This window comes from Taudactylus pleione, unplaced genomic scaffold (genome assembly GCF_031769625.1).
Source record: "Taudactylus pleione unplaced genomic scaffold, aTauple2 ptg000642l, whole genome shotgun sequence".
NCBI lineage: Eukaryota > Metazoa > Chordata > Amphibia > Anura > Myobatrachidae > Taudactylus > Taudactylus pleione.
This window is the reverse complement of record NW_028285044.1, coordinates 2,070,099-2,093,691: the sequence shown is the minus strand read 5'-3', so window position 1 is coordinate 2,093,691 and position 23,593 is coordinate 2,070,099.

Genomic DNA, 23,593 nt, shown 5'->3' with positions numbered 1-23,593 from the left:
CACACACAGGGGTAGGAGAGGAGACAGGCTGTCACACACAGGGGTAGGTGAGGAGACAGGCTGTCGCACACAGGGGTAGGAGAGGAGACAGGCTGTCGCACACAGGAGAAGGAGAGGAGACAGGCTGTCGCACACAGGAGAAGGAGAGGAGACAGGCTGTAGCACACAGGGGTAGGAGAGGAGACAGGCTGTCGCACACAGGGGTAGGTGAGGAGACAGGCTGTCGCACACAGGGGTAGGAGAGGAGACAGGCTGTCGCACACAGGAGAAGGAGAGGAGACAGGCTGTCGCACACAGGAGAAGGAGAGGAGACAGGCTGTCGCACACAGGAGATGGAGAGGAGACAGGCTGTCACACACAGGGGTAGGAGAGGAGACAGGCTGTCACACACAGGGGTAGATGAGGAGACAGGTTGTCACACACAGGAGAAGGAGAGGAGACAGGGTGTCACACACAGGGGTAGGAGAGGAGACAGGCTGTCACACACAGGGGGGGGGAGGGATTAGACAGGCTGTCACACACAGGAGAAGGAGAGGAGACAGGCTGTCACACACAGCAGATGGAGAGGAAACAGGCTGTCACACACAGGGGTAGGAGAGGAGACAGGCTGTCACACACAGGAGGAGAGGAGACAAACTGTCACACACAGGAGATGGAGAGGAGATAGGCTGTCACACACAGGGGTAGGAGAGGAGACAGGCTGTCACACACAGGGGTAGGAGTGCAGACAGGCTGTCACACACAGGAGAAGGAGAGGAGACAGGCTGTCACACACAGGGGTAGGAGAGGAGACAGGCTGTCACACACAGGGGTTGGCTGAGGAGACAGTCTGTCACACACAGGGGTAGGAGAGGAGACAGGCTGTCACACACAGGAGAAGGAGAGGAGACAGGCTGACACACACAGGGGTAGGAGAGGAGACAGGCTGTCACACACAGGAGAAGGAGAGGAGACAGGCTGTCACACACAGGGGTAGGAGAGGAAACAGTCTGACACACACAGGGGTAGGAGAGGAGACAGGCTGTCACACACAGGGGTAGGAGAGGAGACAGGCTGTCACACACAGGAGAAGGAGAGGAGACAGGCTGTCGCACACAGGAGAAGGAGAGGAGACAGGCTGTCGCACACAGGAGATGGAGAGGAGACAGGCTGTCACACACAGGGGTAGGAGAGGAGACAGGCTGTCACACACAGGGGTAGATGAGGAGACAGGTTGTCACACACAGGAGAAGGAGAGGAGATAGGGTGTCACACACAGGGGTAGGAGAGGAGACAGGCTGTCACACACAGGGGGGGGGAGGGATTAGACAGGCTGTCACACACAGGAGAAGGAGAGGAGACAGGCTGTCACACACAGCAGATGGAGAGGAAACATGCTGTCACACACAGGGGTAGGAGAGGAGACAGGCTGTCACACACAGGAGGAGAGGAGACAAACTGTCACACACAGGAGATGGAGAGGAGATAGGCTGTCACACACAGGGGTAGGAGAGGAGACAGGCTGTCACACACAGGGGTAGGAGTGCAGACAGGCTGTCACACACAGGAGAAGGAGAGGAGACAGGCTGTCACACACAGGGGTAGGAGAGGAGACAGGCTGTCACACACAGGGGTTGGCTGAGGAGACAGTCTGTCACACACAGGGGTAGGAGAGGAGACAGGCTGTCACACACAGGAGAAGGAGAGGAGACAGGCTGACACACACAGGGGTAGGAGAGGAGACAGGCTGTCACACACAGGAGAAGGAGAGGAGACAGGCTGTCACACACAGGGGTAGGAGAGGAAACAGTCTGACACACACAGGGGTAGGAGAGGAGACAGGCTGTCACACACAGGCTGTCACACACAGGGGTAGGAGAGGAGACAGGCTGTCACACACAGGAGAAGGAGAGGAGACAGTCTGACACACACAGGGGTAGGAGTGGAGACAGGCTGTCACACACAGGAGAAGGAGAGGAGACAGGCTGTCACACACAGGGGTAGGAGAGGAAACAGTCTGACACACACAGGGGTAGGAGAGGAGACAGGCTGTCACACACAGGGGTAGGAGAGGAGACAGGCTGTCACACACAGGATAAGGAGAGGAGACAGGCTGTCACACACAGGAGATGGAGAGGAGACAGGCTGTCACACACAGGGGTAGGAGAGGAGACAGGGTGTCACACACAGGGGTAGGAGAGGAGACAGGCTGTCACACACAGGGGTAGGTGAGGAGACAGGCTGTCACACACAGGGGTAGGAGAGGTGACAGGCTGTCACACACAGGGGTAGGTGAGGAGACAGGCTGTCACACACAGGGGTAGGTGAGGAGACAGGCTGTCACACACAGGAGAAGGAGAGGAGACAGGCTGTCACACACAGGGGTAGGAGAGGAGACAGGTTGTCACACACAGGGGTAGCTGAGGAGACAGGCTGTCACACACAGGGGTAGGAGAGGAGACAGGCTGTCACACACAGGAGAAGGAGAGGAGACAGGCTGTCACACACAGGAGATGGAGAGGAGACAGGCTGTCACACACAGCAGATGGAGAGGAAACAGGCTGTCACACACACAGGGGTAGGAGAGGAGACAGGCTGTCACACACAGGAGGAGAGGAGACAAACTGTCACACACAGGAGATGGAGAGGAGATAGGCTGTCACACACAGGGGTAGGAGAGGAGACAGGCTGTCACACACAGGGGTAGGAGTGCAGACAGGCTGTCACACACAGGAGAAGGAGAGGAGACAGGCTGTCACACACAGGGGTAGGAGAGGAGACAGGCTGTCACACACAGGGGTAGGTGAGGAGACAGGCTGTCACACACAGGAGAAGGAGAGGAGACAGGCTGTCACACACAGGGGTAGGTAAGGAGACAGTCTGTCACACACAGGGGTAGGAGAGGAGACAGGCTGTCACACACAGGAGAAGGAGAGGAGACAGGCTGACACACACAGGGGTAGGAGAGGAGACAGGCTGTCACACACAGGAGAAGGAGAGGAGACAGGCTGTCACACACAGGGGTAGGAGAGGAAACAGTCTGACACACACAGGGGTAGGAGAGGAGACAGGCTGTCACACACAGGGGTAGGAGAGGAGACAGGCTGTCACACACAGGAGAAGGAGAGGAGACAGGCTGTCACACACAGGAGATGGAGAGGAGACAGGCTGTCACACACAGGGGTAGGAGAGGAGACAGGCTGTCACACACAGGGGTAGGTGAGGAGACAGGCTGTCACACACAGGGGTAGGAGAGGTGACAGGCTGTCACACACAGGGGTAGGTGAGGAGACAGGCTGTCACACACAGGGGTAGGTGAGGAGACAGGCTGTCACACACAGGAGAAGGAGAGGAGACAGGCTGTCACACACAGGGGTAGGAGAGGAGACAGGTTGTCACACACAGGGGTAGCTGAGGAGACAGGCTGTCACACACAGGGGTAGGAGAGGAGACAGGCTGTCACACACAGGAGAAGGAGAGGAGACAGGCTGTCACACACAGGAGATGGAGAGGAGACAGGCTGTCACACACAGGGGTAGGAGAGGAGACAGGCTGTCACACACAGGGGTAGGAGAGGAGACAGGCTGTCACACAGAGGGGTAGGAGAGGAGACAGGCTGTCACACACAGGGGTAGGTGAGGAGACAGGCTGTCACACACAGGGGTAGGAGAGGAGACAGGCTGTCACACACAGGGGTAGATGAGGAGACAGGCTGTCACACACAGGGGTAGGAGAGGAGACAGGCTGTCACTCACAGGAGGAGAGGAGACAGGCTGTCACACAGAGGGGTAGGAGAGGAGACAGGCTGTCACACACAGGGCTAGATGAGGAGGCAGGCTGTCACACACAGGATAAGGAGAGGAGACAGGCTGTCACACACAGGGGTAGGAGAGGAGACGGGCTGTCACACACAGGGGTAGGAGAGGAGACGGGCTGTCACACACAGGAGAAGGAGAGGAGACAGGCTGTCACACACAGGAGATGGAGAGGAGACAGGCTGTCACACACAGGAGAAGGAGAGGAGACAGGCTGTCACACACAGGGGTAGGAGAGGAGACAGGCTGTCACACACAGGGGTAGGAGTGCAGACAGGCTGTCACACACAGGAGAAGGAGAGGAGACAGGCTGTCACACACAGGGGTAGGAGTGCAGACAGGCTGTCACACACAGGAGAAGGAGAGTAGACAGGCTGTCACACACAGGGGTAGGAGAGGACACAGGCTGTCACACACAGGGGTAGGTGAGGAGACAGGCTGTCACACACAGGGGTAGGAGAGGAGACAGGCTGTCACACACAGGGGTAGGTGAGGAGACAGGCTGTCGCACACAGGGGTAGGAGAGGAGACAGGCTGTCGCACACAGGAGAAGGAGAGGAGACAGGCTGTCGCACACAGGAGAAGGAGAGGAGACAGGCTGTCGCACACAGGAGATGGAGAGGAGACAGGCTGTCGCACACAGGAGATGGAGAGGAGACAGGCTGTCGCACACAGGGGTAGGAGAGGAGACAGGCTGTCACACACAGGGGTAGATGAGGAGACAGGTTGTCAAACACAGGAGAAGGAGAGGAGACAGGGTGTCACACACAGGGGTAGGAGAGGAGACAGGCTGTCACACACAGGGGGGGGGAGGGATTAGACAGGCTGTCACACACAGGAGAAGGAGAGGAGACAGGCTGTCACACACAGCAGATGGAGAGGAAACAGGCTGTCACACACAGGGGTAGGAGAGGAGACAGGCTGTCACACACAGGAGGAGAGGAGACAAACTGTCACACACAGGAGATGGAGAGGAGATAGGCTGTCACACTCAGGGGTAGGAGAGGAGACAGGCTGTCACACACAGGGGTAGGAGTGCAGACAGGCTGTCACACACAGGAGAAGGAGAGGAGACAGGCTGTCACACACAGGGGTAGGTGAGGAGACAGTCTGTCACACACAGGGGTAGGAGAGGAGACAGGCTGTCACACACAGGAGAAGGAGAGGAGACAGGCTGACACACACAGGGGTAGGAGAGGAGACAGGCTGTCACACACAGGAGAAGGAGAGGAGACAGGCTGTCACACACAGGGGTAGGAGAGGAAACAGTCTGACACACACAGGGGTAGGAGAGGAGACAGGCTGTCACACACAGGGGTAGGAGAGGAGACAGGCTGTCACACACAGGAGAAGGAGAGGAGACAGGCTGTCACACACAGGAGATGGAGAGGAGACAGGCTGTCACACACAGGGGTAGGAGAGGAGACAGGGTGTCACACACAGGGGTAGGAGAGGAGACAGGCTGTCACACACAGGGGTAGGTGAGGAGACAGGCTGTCACACACAGGGGTAGGAGAGGTGACAGGCTGTCACACACAGGGGTAGGTGAGGAGACAGGCTGTCACACACAGGGGTAGGTGAGGAGACAGGCTGTCACACACAGGAGAAGGAGAGGAGACAGGCTGTCACACACAGTGGTAGGAGAGGAGACAGGCTGTCACACACAGGGGTAGGAGAGGAGACAGGCTGTCACACACAGGGGTAGGAGAGGAGACAGGCTGTCACATACAGGGGTAGGAGAGGAGACAGGCTGTCAAACACAGGGGTAGGTGAGGAGACAGGCTGTCACACACAGGGGTAGGAGAGCAGACAGGCTGTCACACACAGGGGTAGATGAGGAGACAGGCTGTCACACACAGGGGTAGGAGAGGAGACAGGCTGTCACACACAGGAGGAGAGGAGACAGGCTGTCACACAGAGGGGTAGGAGAGGAGACAGGCTGTCACACACAGGGCTAGATGAGGAGGCAGGCTGTCACACACAGGAGAAGGAGAGGAGACAGGCTGTCACACACAGGGGTAGGAGAGGAGACGGGCTGTCACACACAGGGGTAGGAGAGGAGACAGGCTGTCACACACAGGAGAAGGAGAGTAGACAGGCTGTCACACACAGGAGATGGAGAGGAGACAGGCTGTCACACACAGGAGAAGGAGAGGAGACAGGCTGTCACACACAGGGGTAGGTGAGGAGACAGGCTGTCACACACAGGGGTAGGAGAGGTGACAGGCTGTCACACACAGGGGTAGGTGAGGAGACAGGCTGTCACACACAGGGGTAGGTGAGGAGACAGGCTGTCACACACAGGAGAAGGAGAGGAGACAGGCTGTCACACACAGGGGTAGGAGAGGAGACAGGCTGTCACACACAGGGGTAGCTGAGGAGACAGGCTGTCACACACAGGGGTAGGAGAGGAGACAGGCTGTCACACACAGGAGAAGGAGAGGAGACAGGCTGTCACACACAGGAGATGGAGAGGAGACAGGCTTTCACACACAGGGGTAGGAGAGGAGACAGGCTGTCACACACAGGGGTAGGAGAGGAGACAGGCTGTCACATACAGGGGTAGGAGATGAGACAGGCTGTCACACACAGGGGTAGGTGAGGAGACAGGCTGTCACACACAGGGGTAGGAGAGCAGACAGGCTGTCACACACAGGGGTAGATGAGGAGACAGGCTGTCACACACAGGGGTAGGAGAGGAGACAGGCTGTCACACACAGGAGGAGAGGAGACAGGCTATCACACAGAGGGGTAGGAGAGGAGACAGGCTGTCACACACAGGGCTAGATGAGGAGGCAGGCTGTCACACACAGGAGAAGGAGAGGAGACAGGCTGTCACACACAGGGGTAGGAGAGGAGATGGGCTGTCACACACAGGGGTAGGAGAGGAGACAGGATGTCACACACAGGAGAAGGAGAGGAGACAGGCTGTCACACACAGGAGATGGAGAGGAGACAGGCTGTCACACACAGGAGAAGGAGAGGAGACAGGCTGTCACACACAGGGGTAGGAGAGGAGACAGGTTGTCACACATAGGGGTAGGAGTGCAGACAGGCTGTCACACACAGGAGAAGGAGAGGAGACAGGCTGTCACACACAGGGGTAGGAGAGGAGACAGGCTGTCACACACAGGGGTAGGTGAGGAGACAGGCTGTCACACACAGGAGAAGGAGAGGAGACAGGCTGTCACACACAGGGGTAGGTGAGGAGACAGTCTGTCACACACAGGGGTAGGAGAGGAGACAGGCTGTCACACACAGGAGAAGGAGAGGAGACAGGCTGACACACACAGGGGTAGGAGAGGAGACAGGCTGTCACACACAGGAGAAGGAGAGGAGACAGGCTGTCACACACAGGGGTGGGAGAGGAAACAGTCTGACACACACAGGGGTAGGAGTGGAGACAGGCTGTCACACACAGGGGTAGGAGAGGAGACAGGCTGTCACACACAGGAGAAGGAGAGGAGACAGGCTGTCACACACAGGAGATGGAGAGGAGACAGGCTGTCACACACAGGGGTAGGAGAGGAGAAAGGCTGTCACACACAGGGGTAGGAGAGGAGACAGGCTGTCACACACTGGGGTAGGAGAGGAGACAGGCTGTCACACACAGGGGTAAGTGAGGAGACAGGCTGTCACACACAGGAGAAGGAGAGGAGACAGGCTGTCACACACAGGGGTAGGAGAGGAGACAGGCTGTCACACACAGGGGTAGGAGAGGAGACAGGCTGTCACACACAGGGGTAGGAGAGGAGACAGGCTGTCACACACAGGAGAAGGAGAGGAGACAGGCTGTCACACACAGGAGATGGAGAGGAGACAGGCTGTCACACACAGGAGAAGGAGAGGAGACAGGCTGTCACACACAGGGGTAGGAGAGGAGACAGGCTGTCACACACAGGGGTAGGAGTGCAGACAGGCTGTCACACACAGGAGAAGGAGAGGAGACAGGCTGTCACACACAGGGGTAGGAGAGGAGACAGGCTGTCACACACAGGGGTAGGTGAGGAGACAGGCTGTCACACACAGGAGAAGGAGAGGAGACAGGCTGTCACACACAGGGGTAGGTGAGGAGACAGGCTGTCACACACAGGGGTAGAGGAGGAGACAGGCTGTCACACACAGGAGAAGGAGAGGAGACAGGCTGTCACACACAGGAGAAGGAGAGGAGACAGGCTGTCACACACAGGAGATGGAGAGGAGACAGGCTGTCACACACAGGAGGAGAGGAGACAGGCTGTCACACACAGGAGATGGAGAGGAGACAGTCTGTGACACACAGGGGTAGGAGAGGAGACAGGCTGTCACACACAGGGGTAGGAGTGCAGACAGGCTGTCACACACAGGAGAAGGAGAGGAGACAGGCTGTCGCACACAGGAGATGGAGAGGAGACAGGCTGTCGCACACAGGAGATGGAGAGGAGACAGGCTGTCGCACACAGGGGTAGATGAGGAGACAGGTTGTCACACACAGGAGAAGGAGAGGAGACAGGGTGTCACACACAGGGGTAGGAGAGGAGACAGGCTGTCACACACGGGGGGGGGAGGGATTAGACAGGCTGTCACACACAGGAGAAGGAGAGGAGACAGGCTGTCACACACAGCAGATGGATAGGAAACAGGCTGTCACACACAGGGGTAGGAGAGGAGACAGGCTGTCACACACAGGAGGAGAGGAGACAAACTGTCACACACAGGAGATGGAGAGGAGATAGGCTGTCACACACAGGGGTAGGAGAGGAGACAGGCTGTCACACACAGGGGTAGGAGTGCAGACAGGCTGTCACACACAGGAGAAGGAGAGGAGACAGGCTGTCACACACAGGGGTAGGAGAGGAGACAGGCTGTCACACACAGGGGTAGGTGAGGAGACAGGCTGTCACACACAGGAGAAGGAGAGGAGACAGTCTGTCACACACAGCGGTAGGAGAGGAGACAGTCTGTCACACACAGGGGTAGGAGAGGAGACAGGCTGTCACACACAGGAGAAGGAGAGGAGACAGGCTGACACACACAGGGGTAGGAGAGGAGACAGGCTGTCACACACAGGAGAAGGAGAGGAGACAGGCTGTCACACACAGGGGTAGGAGAGGAAACAGTCTGACACACACAGGGGTAGGAGAGGAGACAGGCTGTCACACACAGGAGAAGGAGAGGAGACAGGCTGTCACACACAGGGGTAGGAGACAAGACAGGGTGTCACACACAGGGGTAGGAGAGGAGACAGGCTGTCACACACAGGGGTAGGTGAGGAGACAGGCTGTCACACACAGGGGTAGGTGAGGAGACAGGCTGTCACACACAGGGGTAGGAGAGGTGACAGGCTGTCACACACAGGGGTAGGTGAGGAGACAGGCTGTCACACACAGGGGTAGGTGAGGAGACAGGCTGTCACACACAGGAGAAGGAGAGGAGACAGGCTGTCACACACAGGGGTAGGAGAGGAGACAGGCTGTCACACACAGGGGTAGCTGAGGAGACAGGCTGTCACACACAGGGGTAGGAGAGGAGACAGGCTGTCACACACAGGAGAAGGAGAGGAGACAGGCTGTCACACACAGGAGATGGAGAGGAGACAGGCTGTCACACACAGGGGTAGGAGAGGAGACAGGCTGTCACACACAGGGGTAGGAGAGGAGACAGGCTGTCACACACAGGGGTAGGTGAGGAGACAGGCTGTCACACACAGGGGTAGGGGAGGAGACAGGCTGTCACACACAGGGGTAGATGAGGAGACAGGCTGTCACACACAGCGGTAGGAGAGGAGACAGGCTGTCACACACAGGAGGAGAGGAGACATTCTGTCACACAGAGGGGTAGGAGAGGAGACAGGCTGTCACACACAGGGCTAGATGAGGAGGCAGGCTGTCACACACAGGAGAAGGAGAGGAGACAGGCTGTCACACACACGGGTAGGAGAGGAGACGGGCTGTCACACACAGGGGTAGGAGAGGAGACGGGCTGTCACACACAGGAGAAGGAGAGGAGACGGGCTGTCACACACAGGAGATGGAGAGGAGACAGGCTGTCACACACAGGAGCAGGAGAGGAGACAGGCTGTCACACACAGGGGTAGGAGAGGAGACAGGCTGTCACACACAGGGGTAGGAGTGCAGACAGGCTGTCACACACAGGAGAAGGAGAGGAGACAGGCTGTCACACACAGGGGTAGGAGAGGAGACAGGCTGTCACACACAGGGGTAGGTGAGGAGACCGGCTGTCACACACAGGAGAAGGAGAGGAGACAGGCTGTCACACACAGGGGTAGGTGAGGAGACAGTCTGTCACACACAGGGGTAGGAGAGGAGACAGGCTGTCACACACAGGAGAAGGAGAGGAGACAGGCTGACACACACAGGGGTAGGAGAGGAGACAGGCTGTCACACACAGGATAAGGAGAGGAGACAGGCTGTCACACACAGGGGTAGGAGAGGAGACAGGCTGTCACACACAGGGGTAGGAGAGGAGACAGGCTGTCACACACAGGAGAAGGAGAGGAGACAGGCTGTCACACACAGGAGATGGAGAGGAGACAGGCTGTCACACACAATGGTGGGAGAGGAGACAGAGTGTCACACACAGGGGTAGGAGAGGAGAAAGGCTGTCACACACAGGGGTAGGTGAGGAGACAGGCTGTCACACACAGGGGTAGGAGAGGTGACAGGCTGTCACACACAGGGGTAGGTGAGGAGACAGGCTGTCACACACAGGGGTAGGTGAGGAGACAGGCTGTCACACACAGGAGAAGGAGAGGAGACAGGATGTCACACACAGGGGTAGGAGAGGAGACAGTCTGTCACACACAGGGGTAGCTGAGGAGACAGGCTGTCACACACAGGGGTAGGAGAGGAGACAGGCTGTCACACACAGGAGAAGGAGAGGAGACAGGCTGTCACACACAGGAGATGGAGAGGAGACAGGCTGTCACACACAGGGGTAGGAGAGGAGACAGGCTGTCACACACAGGGGTAGGAGAGGAGACAGGCTGTCACACACAGGGGTAGGAGAGGAGACAGGCTGTCACACACAGGGGTAGGTGAGGAGACAGGCTGTCACACACAGGGGTAGGAGAGGAGACAGGCTGTCACACACAGGGGTAGATGAGGAGACAGGCTGTCACACACAGGGGTAGGAGAGGAGACAGGCTGTCACACACAGGAGGAGAGGAGACAGGCTGTCACACAGAGGGGTAGGAGAGCAGACAGGCTGTCACACACAGGGCTAGATGAGGAGGCAGGCTGTCACACACAGGAGAAGGAGAGGAGACAGGCTGTCACACACAGGGGTAGGAGAGGAGACGGGCTGTCACACACAGGGGTAGGAGAGGAGACGGGCTGTCACACACAGGAGAAGGAGAGGAGACAGGCTGTAACACACAGGAGATGGAGAGGAGACAGGCTGTCACACACAGGGGTAGGAGAGGAGACAGGCTGTCACACACAGGGGTAGGAGAGGAGACAGGCTGTCACACACAGGGGTAGGAGAGGAGACAGGCTGTCACACACAGGGGTAGGAGAGGAGACAGGCTGTCACACACAGGAGAAGGAGAGGAGACAGGCTGTCACACACAGGGGTAGGAGAGGAGACAGGCTGTCACACACTGGGGTAGGAGAGGAGACAGTCTGTCACACACAGGGGTAATTGAGGAGACAGGCTGTCACACACAGGAGAAGGAGAGGAGACAGGCTGTCACACACAGGGGTAGGTGAGGAGACAGGCTGTCACACATAGGGGTAGGAGAGGAGACAGGCTGTCACACACAGGAGAAGGAGAGGAGACAGGCTGTCACACACAGGAGATGGAGAGGAGACAGGCTGTCACACACAGGGGTAGATGAGGAGACAGGCTGTCACACACTGGAGAAGGAGAGGAGACAGGCTGTCACACACAGGGGTAGGAGAGGAGACAGGCTGTCAAACACAGGGGTAGGAGAGGAGACAGGCTGTCACACACAGGAGAAGGAGAGGAGACAGGCTGTCACACACAGGAGATGGAGAGGAGACAGGCTGTCACACACAGGAGGAGAGGAGACAGGCTGTCACACACAGGAGATGGAGAGGAGACAGGCTGTGACACACAGGGGTAGGAGAGGAGACAGGCTGTCACACACAGGGGTAGGAGTGCAGACAGGCTGTCACACACAGGAGAAGGAGAGTAGACAGGCTGTCACACACAGGAGAAGGAGAGGAGACAGGCTGTCGCACACAGGAGATGGAGAGGAGACAGGCTGTCGCACACAGGAGATGGAGAGGAGACAGGCTGTCACACACAGGGGTAGGAGAGGAGACAGGCTGTCACACACCGGGGTAGATGAGGAGACAGGTTATCACACACAGGAGAAGGAGAGGAGACAGGGTGTCACACACAGGGGTAGGAGAGGAGACAGGCTGTCACACACAGGGGGGGGAGGGATTAGACAGGCTGTCACACACAGGAGAAGGAGAGGAGACAGGCTGTCACACACAGCAGATGGAGAGGAAACAGGCTGTCACACACAGGGGTAGGAGAAGAGACAGGCTGTCACACACAGGAGGAGAGGAGACAAACTGTCACACAGAGGAGATGGAGAGGAGATAGGCTGTCACACACAGGGGTAGGAGAGGAGACAGGCTGTCACACACAGGGGTAGGAGTGCAGACAGGCTGTCACACACAGGAGAAGGAGAGGAGACAGGCTGTCACACACAGGGGTAGGAGAGGAGACAGGCTGTCACACACAGGGGTAGGTGAGGAGACAGGCTGTCACACACAGGAGAAGGAGAGGAGACAGGCTGTCACACACAGGGGTAGGTGAGGAGAGTCTGTCACACACAGTGGTAGGAGAGGAGACAGGCTGTCACACACAGGAGAAGGAGAGGAGACAGGCTGGCACACACAGGGTTAGGAGAGGAGACAGGCTGTCACACACAGGAGAAGGAGAGGAGACAGGCTGTCACACACAGGGGTTGGAGAGGAGACAGGCTGTCACACACAGGAGAAGGAGAGGAGACAGGCTGTCACACACAGGAGATGGAGAGGAGACAGGCTGTCACACACAGGGGTAAGTGAGGAGACAGGCTGTCACACACAGGAGAAGGAGAGGAGACAGGCTGTCACACACAGGGGTAGGAGAGGAGACAGGCTGTCACACACAGGGGTAGGAGAGGAGACAGGCTGTCACACACAGGGGTAGGAGAGGAGACAGGTTGTCACACACAGGAGAAGGAGAGGAGACAGGCTGTCACACACAGGAGATGGAGAGGAGACAGGCTGTCACACACAGGGGTAGGAGAGGAGACAGGCTGTCACACACAGGGGTAGATGAGGAGATAGGCTGTCACACACAGGAGAAGGAGAGGAGAGAGGCTGTCACACAAAGGGGTAGGAGAGACAGGCTGTCAAACACAGGGGTAGGAGAGCAGACAGTCTGTCACACACAGGAGAAGGATAGGAAACAGGCTGTCACATACGGGGGTAGGAGAGGAGACAGGCTGTCACACACGGGGGTAAGGGAGGAGACAGGCTGTCACACAAAGGAGAAGGAGAGGAGACAGGCTGTCACACACAGGGGTAGGAGAGGAGACAGGCTGTCACACACAGGGGTAAGTGAGGAGACAGGCTGTCACACACAGGGGTAGGTGAGGAGACAGGCTGTCACACACAGGGGTAGGAGAGGAGACAGGCTGTCACACACAGGAGATGGAGAGGAGACAGGCTGTCACACACAGGAGAAGGAGAGGAGACAGGCTGTCACACACAGGGGTAGGAGAGGAGACAGGCTGTCACACACTGGGGTAGGAGAGGAGACAGGCTGTCACACACAGGGGTAAGTGAGGAGACAGGCTGTCACACACAGGGGTAGGAGAGGAGACAGGCTGTCACACACAGGGGTAGGAGAGGAGACAGGCTGTCACACACAGAGGTAGGAGAGGAGACAGGCTGTCACACACAGGGGTAGGAGAGGAGACAGGCTGTCACACACAGGGGTAGGAGAGGAGACAGGCTGCCACACACAGGGGTAGGAGAGGAGACAGACTGTCACACACAGGGGTAGGTGAGGAGACAGGCTGTCACACACAGGGGTAGGAGAGGAGACAGGCTGTCGCACACAGGGGTAGGAGAGGAGACAGGCTGTCGCACACAGGAGATGGAGAGGAGACAGGCTGTCGCACACAGGGGTAGGAGAGGAGACAGGCTGTCACACACAGGGGTAGATGAGGAGACAGGCTGTCACACACAGGAGAAGGAGAGGAGACAGGCTGTCACACACAGGGGTAGGAGAGGAGACAGGCTGTCAAACACAGGGGTAGGAGAGGAGATAGGCTGTCACACACAGGAGAAGGAGAGGAGACAGGCTGTCACACAAAGGAGATGGAGAGGAGACAGGCTGTCACACACAGGGGTAGGAGAGGAGATAGGCTGTCACACACAGGAGGAGAGGAGACAGACTGTCACACACAGGAGATGGAGAGGAGACAGGCTGTGACACACAGGGGTAGGAGAGGAGACAGGCTGTCACACACAGGGGTAGGAGAGGAGACAGGCTGTCACACACAGGGGTAGGAGAGGAGACAGGCTGTCACACACAGGGGTAGGTGAGGAGACAGGCTGTCACACACAGGAGATGGAGAGGAGACAGGCTGTCACACACAGGGGTAGGAGAGGAGACAGGCTGTCACACACAGGGGTAGGAGAGGAGACAGGCTGTCACACACAGGAGAAGGAGAGGAGACAGGCTGTCACACACAGGAGATGGAGAGGAGACAGGCTGTCACACACAGGGGTAGGAGAGGAGACAGGCTGTCACACACAGGGGTAGATGAGGAGATAGGCTGTCACACACAGGAGAAGGAGAGGAGACAGGCTGTCACACAAAGGGGTAGGAGAGGAGACAGGCTGTCAAACACAGGGGTAGGAGAGGAGACAGTCTGTCACACACAGGAGAAGGATAGGAAACAGGCTGTCACGGGGGTAGGAGAGGAGACAGGCTGTCACACACGGGGGTAAGGGAGGAGACAGGCTGTCACACAAAGGAGAAGGAGAGGAGACAGGCTGTCACACACAGGGGTAGGAGAGGAGACAGGCTGTCACACAAAGGGGTAAGTGAGGAGACAGGCTGTCACACACAGGGGTAGGTGAGGAGACAGGCTGTCACACACAGGGGTAGGAGAGGAGACAGGCTGTCACACACAGGAGATGGAGAGGAGACAGGCTGTCACACACTGGGGTAGGAGAGGAGACAGGCTGTCACACACAGGGGTAAGTGAGGAGACAGGCTGTCACACACAGGAGAAGGAGAGGAGACAGGCTGTCACACACAGGGGTAGGAGAGGAGACAGGCTGTCACACACAGGGGTAGGAGAGGAGACAGCCTGTCACACACAGGGGTAGGAGAGGAGACAGGCTGTCACACACAGGGGTAGGAGAGGAGACAGGCTGTCACACACAGGGGTAGGAGAGGAGACAGGCTGTCACACACAGGGGTAGGAGAGGAGACAGGCTGTCACACACAGGGGTAGGTGAGGAGACAGGCTGTCACACACAGGGGTAGGAGAGGAGACAGGCTGTCACACACAGGGGTAGATGAGGAGACAGGCTGTCACACACAGGGGTAGGAGAGGAGACAGGCTGTCACACACAGGAGGAGAGGAGACAGGCTGTCACACAGAGGGGTAGGAGAGGAGACAGGCTGTCACACACAGGGCTAGATGAGGAGGCAGGCTGTCACACACAGGAGAAGGAGAGGAGACAGGCTGTCACACACAGGGGTAGGAGAGGAGACGGGCTGTCACACACAGGGGTAGGAGAGGAGACGGGCTGTCACACACAGGAGAAGGAGAGGAGACAGGCTGTCACACACAGGAGATGGAGAGGAGACAGGCTGTCACACACAGGAGAAGGAGAGGAGACAGGCTGTCACACATAGGGGTAGGAGAGGAGACAGGCTGTCACACACTGGGGTAGGAGAGGAGACAGGCTGTCACACACAGGGGTAAGTGAGGAGACAGGCTGTCACACACAGGAGAAGGAGAGGAGACAGGCTGTCACACACAGGGGTAGGAGAGGAGACAGGCTGTCACACACAGGGGTAGGAGAGGAGACAGGCTGTCACACACAGGAGAAGGAGAGGAGACAGGCTGTCACACACAGGAGAAGGAGAGGAGACAGGCTGTCACACAAAGGGGTAGGAGAGGAGACAGGCTGTCAAACACAGGGGTAGGAGAGGAGACAGTCTGTCACACACAGGAGAAGGATAGGAAACAGGCTGTCACGGGGGTAGGAGAGGAGACAGGCTGTCACACACGGGGGTAAGGGAGGAGACAGGCTGTCACACAAAGGAGAAGGAGAGGAGACAGGCTGTCACACACAGGGGTAGGAGAGGAGACAGGCTGTCACACACAGGGGTAAGTGAGGAGACAGGCTGTCACACACAGGGGTAGGTGAGGAGACAGGCTGTCACACACAGGGGTAGGAGAGGAGACAGGCTGTCACACACAGGAGATGGAGAGGAGACAGGCTGTCACACACTGGGGTAGGAGAGGAGACAGGCTGTCACACACAGGGGTAAGTGAGGAGACAGGCTGTCACACACAGGAGAAGGAGAGGAGACAGGCTGTCACACACAGGGGTAGGAGAGGAGACAGGCTGTCACACACAGGGGTAGGAGAGGAGACAGCCTGTCACACACAGGGGTAGGAGAGGAGACAGGCTGTCACACACAGGGGTAGGAGAGGAGACAGGCTGTCACACACAGGGGTAGGAGAGGAGACAGGCTGTCCCACACAGGGGTAGGAGAGGAGACAGGCTGTCACACACAGGGGTAGGAGAGGAGACAGGCTGTCACACACAGGGGTAGGTGAGGAGACAGGCTGTCACACACAGTGGTAGGAGAGGAGACAGGCTGTCGCACACAGGGGTAGGAGAGGAGACAGGCTGTCGCACACAGGAGATGGAGAGGAGACAGGCTGTCGCACACAGGGGTAGGAGAGGAGACAGGCTGTCGCACACAGGGGTAGATGAGACAGGCTGTCACACACAGGAGAAGGAGAGGAGACAGGCTGTCACACACAGGGGTAGGAGAGGAGACAGGCTGTCAAACACAGGGGTAGGAGAGGAGATAGGCTGTCACACACAGGAGAAGGAGAGTAGACAGGCTGTCACACACAGGAGATGGAGAGGAGACAGGCTGTCACACACAGGGGTAGGAGAGGAGATAGGCTGTCACACACAGGAGGAGAGGAGACAGACTGTCACACACAGGAGATGGAGAGGAGACAGGCTGTGACACACAGGGGTAGGAGAGGAGACAGGCTGTCACACACGGGGGTAAGGGAGGAGACAGGCTGTCACACAAAGGAGAAGGAGAGGAGACAGGCTGTCACACACAGGGGTAGGAGAGGAGACAGGCTGTCACACACAGGGGTAAGTGAGGAGACAGGCTGTCACACACAGGGGTAGGTGAGGAGACAGGCTGTCACACACAGGGGTAGGAGAGGAGACAGGCTGTCACACACAGGAGATGGAGAGGAGACAGGCTGTCACACACAGGAGAAGGAGAGGAGACAGGCTGTCACACACAGGGGTACGAGAGGAGACAGGCTGTCACACACTGGGGTAGGAGAGGAGACAGGCTGTCACACACAGGGGTAAGTGAGGAGACAGGCTGTCACACACAGGAGAAGGAGAGGAGACAGGCTGTCACACACAGGGGTAGGAGAGGAGACAGGCTGTCACACACAGGGGTAGGAGAGGAGACAGGCTGTCACACACAGGGGTAGGAGGGGAGACAGGCTGTCACACACAGGGGTAGGAGAGGAGACAGGCTGTCACACACAGGGGTAGGAGAGGAGACAGGCTGTCACACACAGGGGTAGGAGAGGAGACAGGCTGTCACACACAGGGGTAGGAGAGGAGACAGTCTGTCAAACACAGGGGTAGGAGAGGAGATAGGCTGTCACACACAGGAGAAGGAGAGGAGACAGGCTGTCACACACAGGAGATGGAGAGGAGACAGGCTGTCACACACAGGGGTAGGAGAGGAGATAGGCTGTCACACACAGGAGGAGAGGAGACAGACTGTCACACACAGGAGATGGAGAGGAGACAGGCTGTGACACACAGGGGTAGGAGAGGAGACAGGCTGTCACACACAGGGGTAGGAGAGGAGACAGGCTGTCACACACAGGGGTAGGAGAGGAGACAGGCTGTCACACACAGGGGTAGGTGAGGAGACAGGCTGTCACACACAGGGGTAGGAGAGGAGACAGGCTGTCACACACAGGGGTAGATGAGGAGACAGGCTGTCACACACAGGGGTAGGAGAGGAGACAGGCTGTCACACACAGGAGGAGAGGAGACAGGCTGTCACACAGAGGGGTAGGAGAGGAGACAGGCTGTCACACACAGGGCTAGATGAGGAGGCAGGCTGTCACACACAGGAGAAGGAGAGGAGACAGGCTGTCACACACAGGGGTAGGAGAGGAGACGGGCTGTCACACACAGGGGTAGGAGAGGAGACGGGCTGTCACACACAGGAGAAGGAGAGGAGACAGGCTGTCACACACAGGAGATGGAGAGGAGACAGGCTGTCACACACAGGAGAAGGAGAGGAGACAGGCTGTCACACATAGGGGTAGGAGAGGAGACAGGCTGTCACACACTGGGGTAGGAGAGGAGACAGGCTGTCACACACAGGGGTAAGTGAGGAGACAGGCTGTCACACACAGGAGAAGGAGAGGAGACAGGCTGTCACACACAGGGGTAGGAGAGGAGACAGGCTGTCACACACAGGGGTAGGAGAGGAGACAGGCTGTCACACACAGGAGAAGGAGAGGAGACAGGCTGTCACACACAGGAGATGGAGAGGAGACAGGCTGTCACACACAGGGGTAGGAGAGGAGACAGGCTGTCACACACAGGGGTAGATGAGGAGATAGGCTGTCACACACAGGAGAAGGAGAGGAGACAGGCTGTCACACAAAGGGGTAGGAGAGGAGACAGGCTGTCAAACACAGGGGTAGGAGAGGAGACAGTCTGTCACACACAGGAGAAGGATAGGAAACAGGCTGTCACGGGGGTAGGAGAGGAGACAGGCTGTCACACACGGGGGTAAGGGAGGAGACAGGCTGTCACACAAAAGAGAAGGAGAGGAGACAGGCTGTCACACACAGGGGTAGGAGAGGAGACAGGCTGTCACACACAGGTGTAAGTGAGGAGACAGGCTGTCACACACAGGGGTAGGTGAGGAGACAGGCTGTCACACACAGGGGTAGGAGAGGAGACAGGCTGTCACACACAGGAGATGGAGAGGAGACAGGCTGTCACACACTGGGGTAGGAGAGGAGACAGGCTGTCACACACAGGGGTAAGTGAGGAGACAGGCTGTCACACACAGGAGAAGGAGAGGAGACAGGCTGTCACACACAGGGGTAGGAGAGGAGACAGGCTGTCACACACAGGGGTAAGAGAGGAGACAGCCTGTCACACACAGGGGTAGGAGAGGAGACAGGCTGTCACACACAGGGGTAGGAGAGGAGACAGGCTGTCACACACAGGGGTAGGAGAGGAGACAGGCTGTCCCACACAGGGGTAGGAGAGGAGACAGGCTGTCACACACAGGGGTAGGAGAGGAGACAGGCTGTCACACACAGGGGTAGGTGAGGAGACAGGCTGTCACACACAGTGGTAGGAGAGGAGACAGGCTGTCGCACACAGGGGTAGGAGAGGAGACAGGCTGTCGCACACAGGAGATGGAGAGGAGACAGGCTGTCGCACACAGGGGTAGGAGAGGAGACAGGCTGTCGCACACAGGGGTAGATGAGACAGGCTGTCACACACAGGAGAAGGAGAGGAGACAGGCTGTCACACACAGGGGTAGGAGAGGAGACAGGCTGTCAAACACAGGGGTAGGAGAGGAGATAGGCTGTCACACACAAGAGAAGGAGAGTAGACAGGCTGTCACACACAGGAGATGGAGAGGAGACAGGCTGTCACACACAGGGGTAGGAGAGGAGATAGGCTGTCACACACAGGAGGAGAGGAGACAGACTGTCACACACAGGAGATGGAGAGGAGACAGGCTGTGACACACAGGGGTAGGAGAGGAGACAGGCTGTCACACACAGGGGTAGGAGTGCAGACAGGCTGTCACACACAGGAGACGGAGAGTAGACAGGCTGTCACACACAGGGGTAGGAGAGGACACAGGCTGTCACACACAGCGGTAGGAGAGGAGACAGGCTGTCACACACAGGGGTAGGTGAGGAAACAGGCTGTCACACACAGGAGAAGGAGAGGAGACAGGCTGTCACACACAGGGGTAGGTGCGGAGACTGGCTGTCACACACAGGGTTAGAGAGGAGACAGGCTGTCACACACAGGAGAAGGAGAGGAGACAGGCTGACACACACAGGGGTAGGAGAGGAGACAGGCTGTCACACACAGGGGTAGGAGAGGAGACAGGCTGTCACACACAGGGGTAGGTGATGAGACACGCTGTCACACACAGGGGTAGGAGAGGAGACAGGCCGTCACACACAGGAGAAGGAGAGGAGACAGGCCGACACACACAGGGGTAGGAGAGGAGACAGGCCGTCACACACAGGGGTAGGAGAGGAGACAGGCCGTCACACACAGGGGTAGGTGAGGAGACAGGCCGTCACACACAGGGGTAGGAGAGGAGACAGGCCGTCACACACGGGTAGGTGAGGAGACAGGCCGTCACACACAGGGGTAGGAGAGGAGACAGGCCGTCACACACAGGAGAAGGAGAGGAGACAGGCCGTCACACACAGGAGAAGGAGAGGAGACAGGCCGTAACACACAGGGGTAGGAGAGGAGACAGGCCGTCACACACAGGGGTAGGAGAGGAGACAGGCCGTCACACACAGGAGTAGGTGAGGAGACAGGCCGTCACACACAGGGGTAGGTGAGGAGACAGGCCGTCACACACTGGGGTAGGAGAGGAGACAGGCCGTCACACACAGGAGAAGGAGAGGAGACAGACCGTCACACACAGGGGTAGGAGAGGAGACAGGCGGTCACACACAGGAGAAGGAGAGGAGACAGGCGGTCACACACAGGGGTAGGAGAGGAGACAGGCTGTCACACACAGGGGTAGGAGAGGAGACAGGCTGTCAAACACAGGGGTAGGAGAGGAGATAGGCTGTCACACACAGGAGAAGGAGAGGAGACAGGCTGTCACACACAGGAGATGGAGAGGAGACAGGCTGTCACACACAGGGGTAGGAGAGGAGATAGGCTGTCACACACAGGAGGAGAGGAGACAGACTGTCACACACAGGAGATGGAGAGGAGACAGGCTGTGACACACAGGGGTAGGAGAGGAGACAGGCTGTCACACACAGGGGTAGGAGTGCAGACAGGCTGTCACACACAGGAGACGGAGAGTAGACAGGCTGTCACACACAGGGGTAGGAGAGGACACAGGCTGTCACACACAGCGGTAGGAGAGGAGACAGGCTGTCACACACAGGGGTAGGTGAGGAAACAGGCTGTCACACACAGGAGAAGGAGAGGAGACAGGCTGTCACACACAGGGGTAGGTGAGGAGACTGGCTGTCACACACAGGGTTAGAGAGGAGACAGGCTGTCACACACAGGAGAAGGAGAGGAGACAGGCTGACACACACAGGGGTAGGAGAGGAGACAGGCTGTCACACACAGGGGTAGGAGAGGAGACAGGCTGTCACACACAGGGGTAGGTGATGAGACACGCTGTCACACACAGGGGTAGGAGAGGAGACAGGCCGTCACACACAGGAGAAGGAGAGGAGACAGGCCGACACACACAGGGGTAGGAGAGGAGACAGGCCATCACACACAGGGGTAGGAGAGGAGACAGGCCGTCACACACAGGGGTAGGTGAGGAGACAGGCCGTCACACACAGGGGTAGGAGAGGAGACAGGCCGTCACACACGGGTAGGTGAGGAGACAGGCCGTCACACACAGGGGTAGGAGAGGAGACAGGCCGTCACACACAGGAGAAGGAGAGGAGACAGGCCGTCACACACAGGAGAAGGAGAGGAGACAGGCCGTAACACAAAGGGGTAGGAGAGGAGACAGGCCGTCACACACAGGGGTAGGAGAGGAGACAGGCCGTCACACACAGGAGTAGGTGAGGAGACAGGCCGTCACACACAGGGGTAGGTGAGGAGACAGGCCGTCACACACTGGGGTAGGAGAGGAGACAGGCCGTCACACACAGGAGAAGGAGAGGAGACAGACCGTCACACACAGGAGAAGGAGAGGAGACAGACCGTCACACACAGGGGTAGGAGAGGAGACAGGCTGTCACACACAGGAGAAGGAGAGGAGACAGGCTGTCACACACAGGGGTAGGAGAGGAGACAGGCTGTCACACACAGGTTTAGGAGAGGAGACAGGCTGTCACACACAGGGGTAGGAGAGGAGACAGGCTGTCACACACAGGGGTAGGTGAGGAGACAGGCTGTCACACAAAGGAGTAGGTGAGGAGACAGTCTGTCACACACAGGAGAAGGATAGGAAACAGGCTGTCATATACGTGGATAGGAGAGGAGACAGGCTGTCACACACGGGGGTAAGGGAGGAGACAGGCTGTCACACACAGGGGTAGGAGAGGAGACAGGCTGTCACACACAGGGGTAGGAGAGGAGACAGGCTGTCACACACAGGGGTAAGTGAGGAGACAGGCTGTCACAAACAGGGGTAGGTGAGGAGACAGGCTGTCACACACAGGGGTAGGAGAGGAGACAGGCTGTCGCACACAGGGGTAGGAGAGGAGACAGGCTGTCGCACACAGGAGAAGGAGAGGAGACAGGCTGTAGCACACAGGAGAAGGAGAGGAGACAGGCTGTCGCACACAGGAGATGGAGAGGAGACAGGCTGTCGCACACAGGAGATGGAGAGGAGACAGGCTGTCACACACAGGGGTAGGAGAGGAGACAGGCTGTCACACACAGGGGTAGATGAGGAGACAGGCTGTCACACACAGGAGAACGAGAGGAGACAGGCTGTCACACACAGGGGTAGGAGAGGAGACAGGCTGTCACACACAGGAGATGGAGAGGAGACAGGCCGTCACACACAGGGGTAGGAGAGGAGACAGGCCGTCACACACAGGAGTTGAGGAGACAGGCCGTCACACACAGGAGATGGAGAGGAGACAGGCCGTCACACACAGGGGTTGGAGTGCAGACAGGCCGTCACACACAGGAGAAGGAGAGGAGACAGGCCGTCACACACAGGAGATGGAGAGGAGACAGGCCGTCACACACAGGGGTAGGAGAGGAGACAGGCCGTCACACACAGGGGTAGGAGAGGAGACAGGCCGTCACACACAGGGGTAGGTGAGAAGACAGGCCGTCACTCACAGGGGTAGGAGAGGAGACAGGCCGTCACACACAGGGGTAGGAGAGGAGACAGGCTGTCACACACAGGGGTAGATGAGGAGACAGGCTGTCACACACAGGAGAACGAGAGGAGACAGGCCGTCACACACAGGGGTAGGAGAGGAGACAGGCCGTCACACACAGGAGATGGAGAGGAGACAGGCCGTCACACACAGGGGTAGGAGAAGAGACAGGCCGTCACACACAGGAGGAGAGGAGACAGGCCGTCACACACAGGAGATGGAGAGGAGACAGGCCGTCACACACAGGGGTTGGAGTGCAGACAGGCCGTCACACACAGGAGAAGGAGAGGAGACAGGCCGTCACACCCAGGAGATGGAGAGGAGACAGGCCGTCACACACAGGGGTAGGAGAGGAGACAGGCCGTCACACACAGGGGTAGGAGAGGAGACAGGCCGTCACACACAG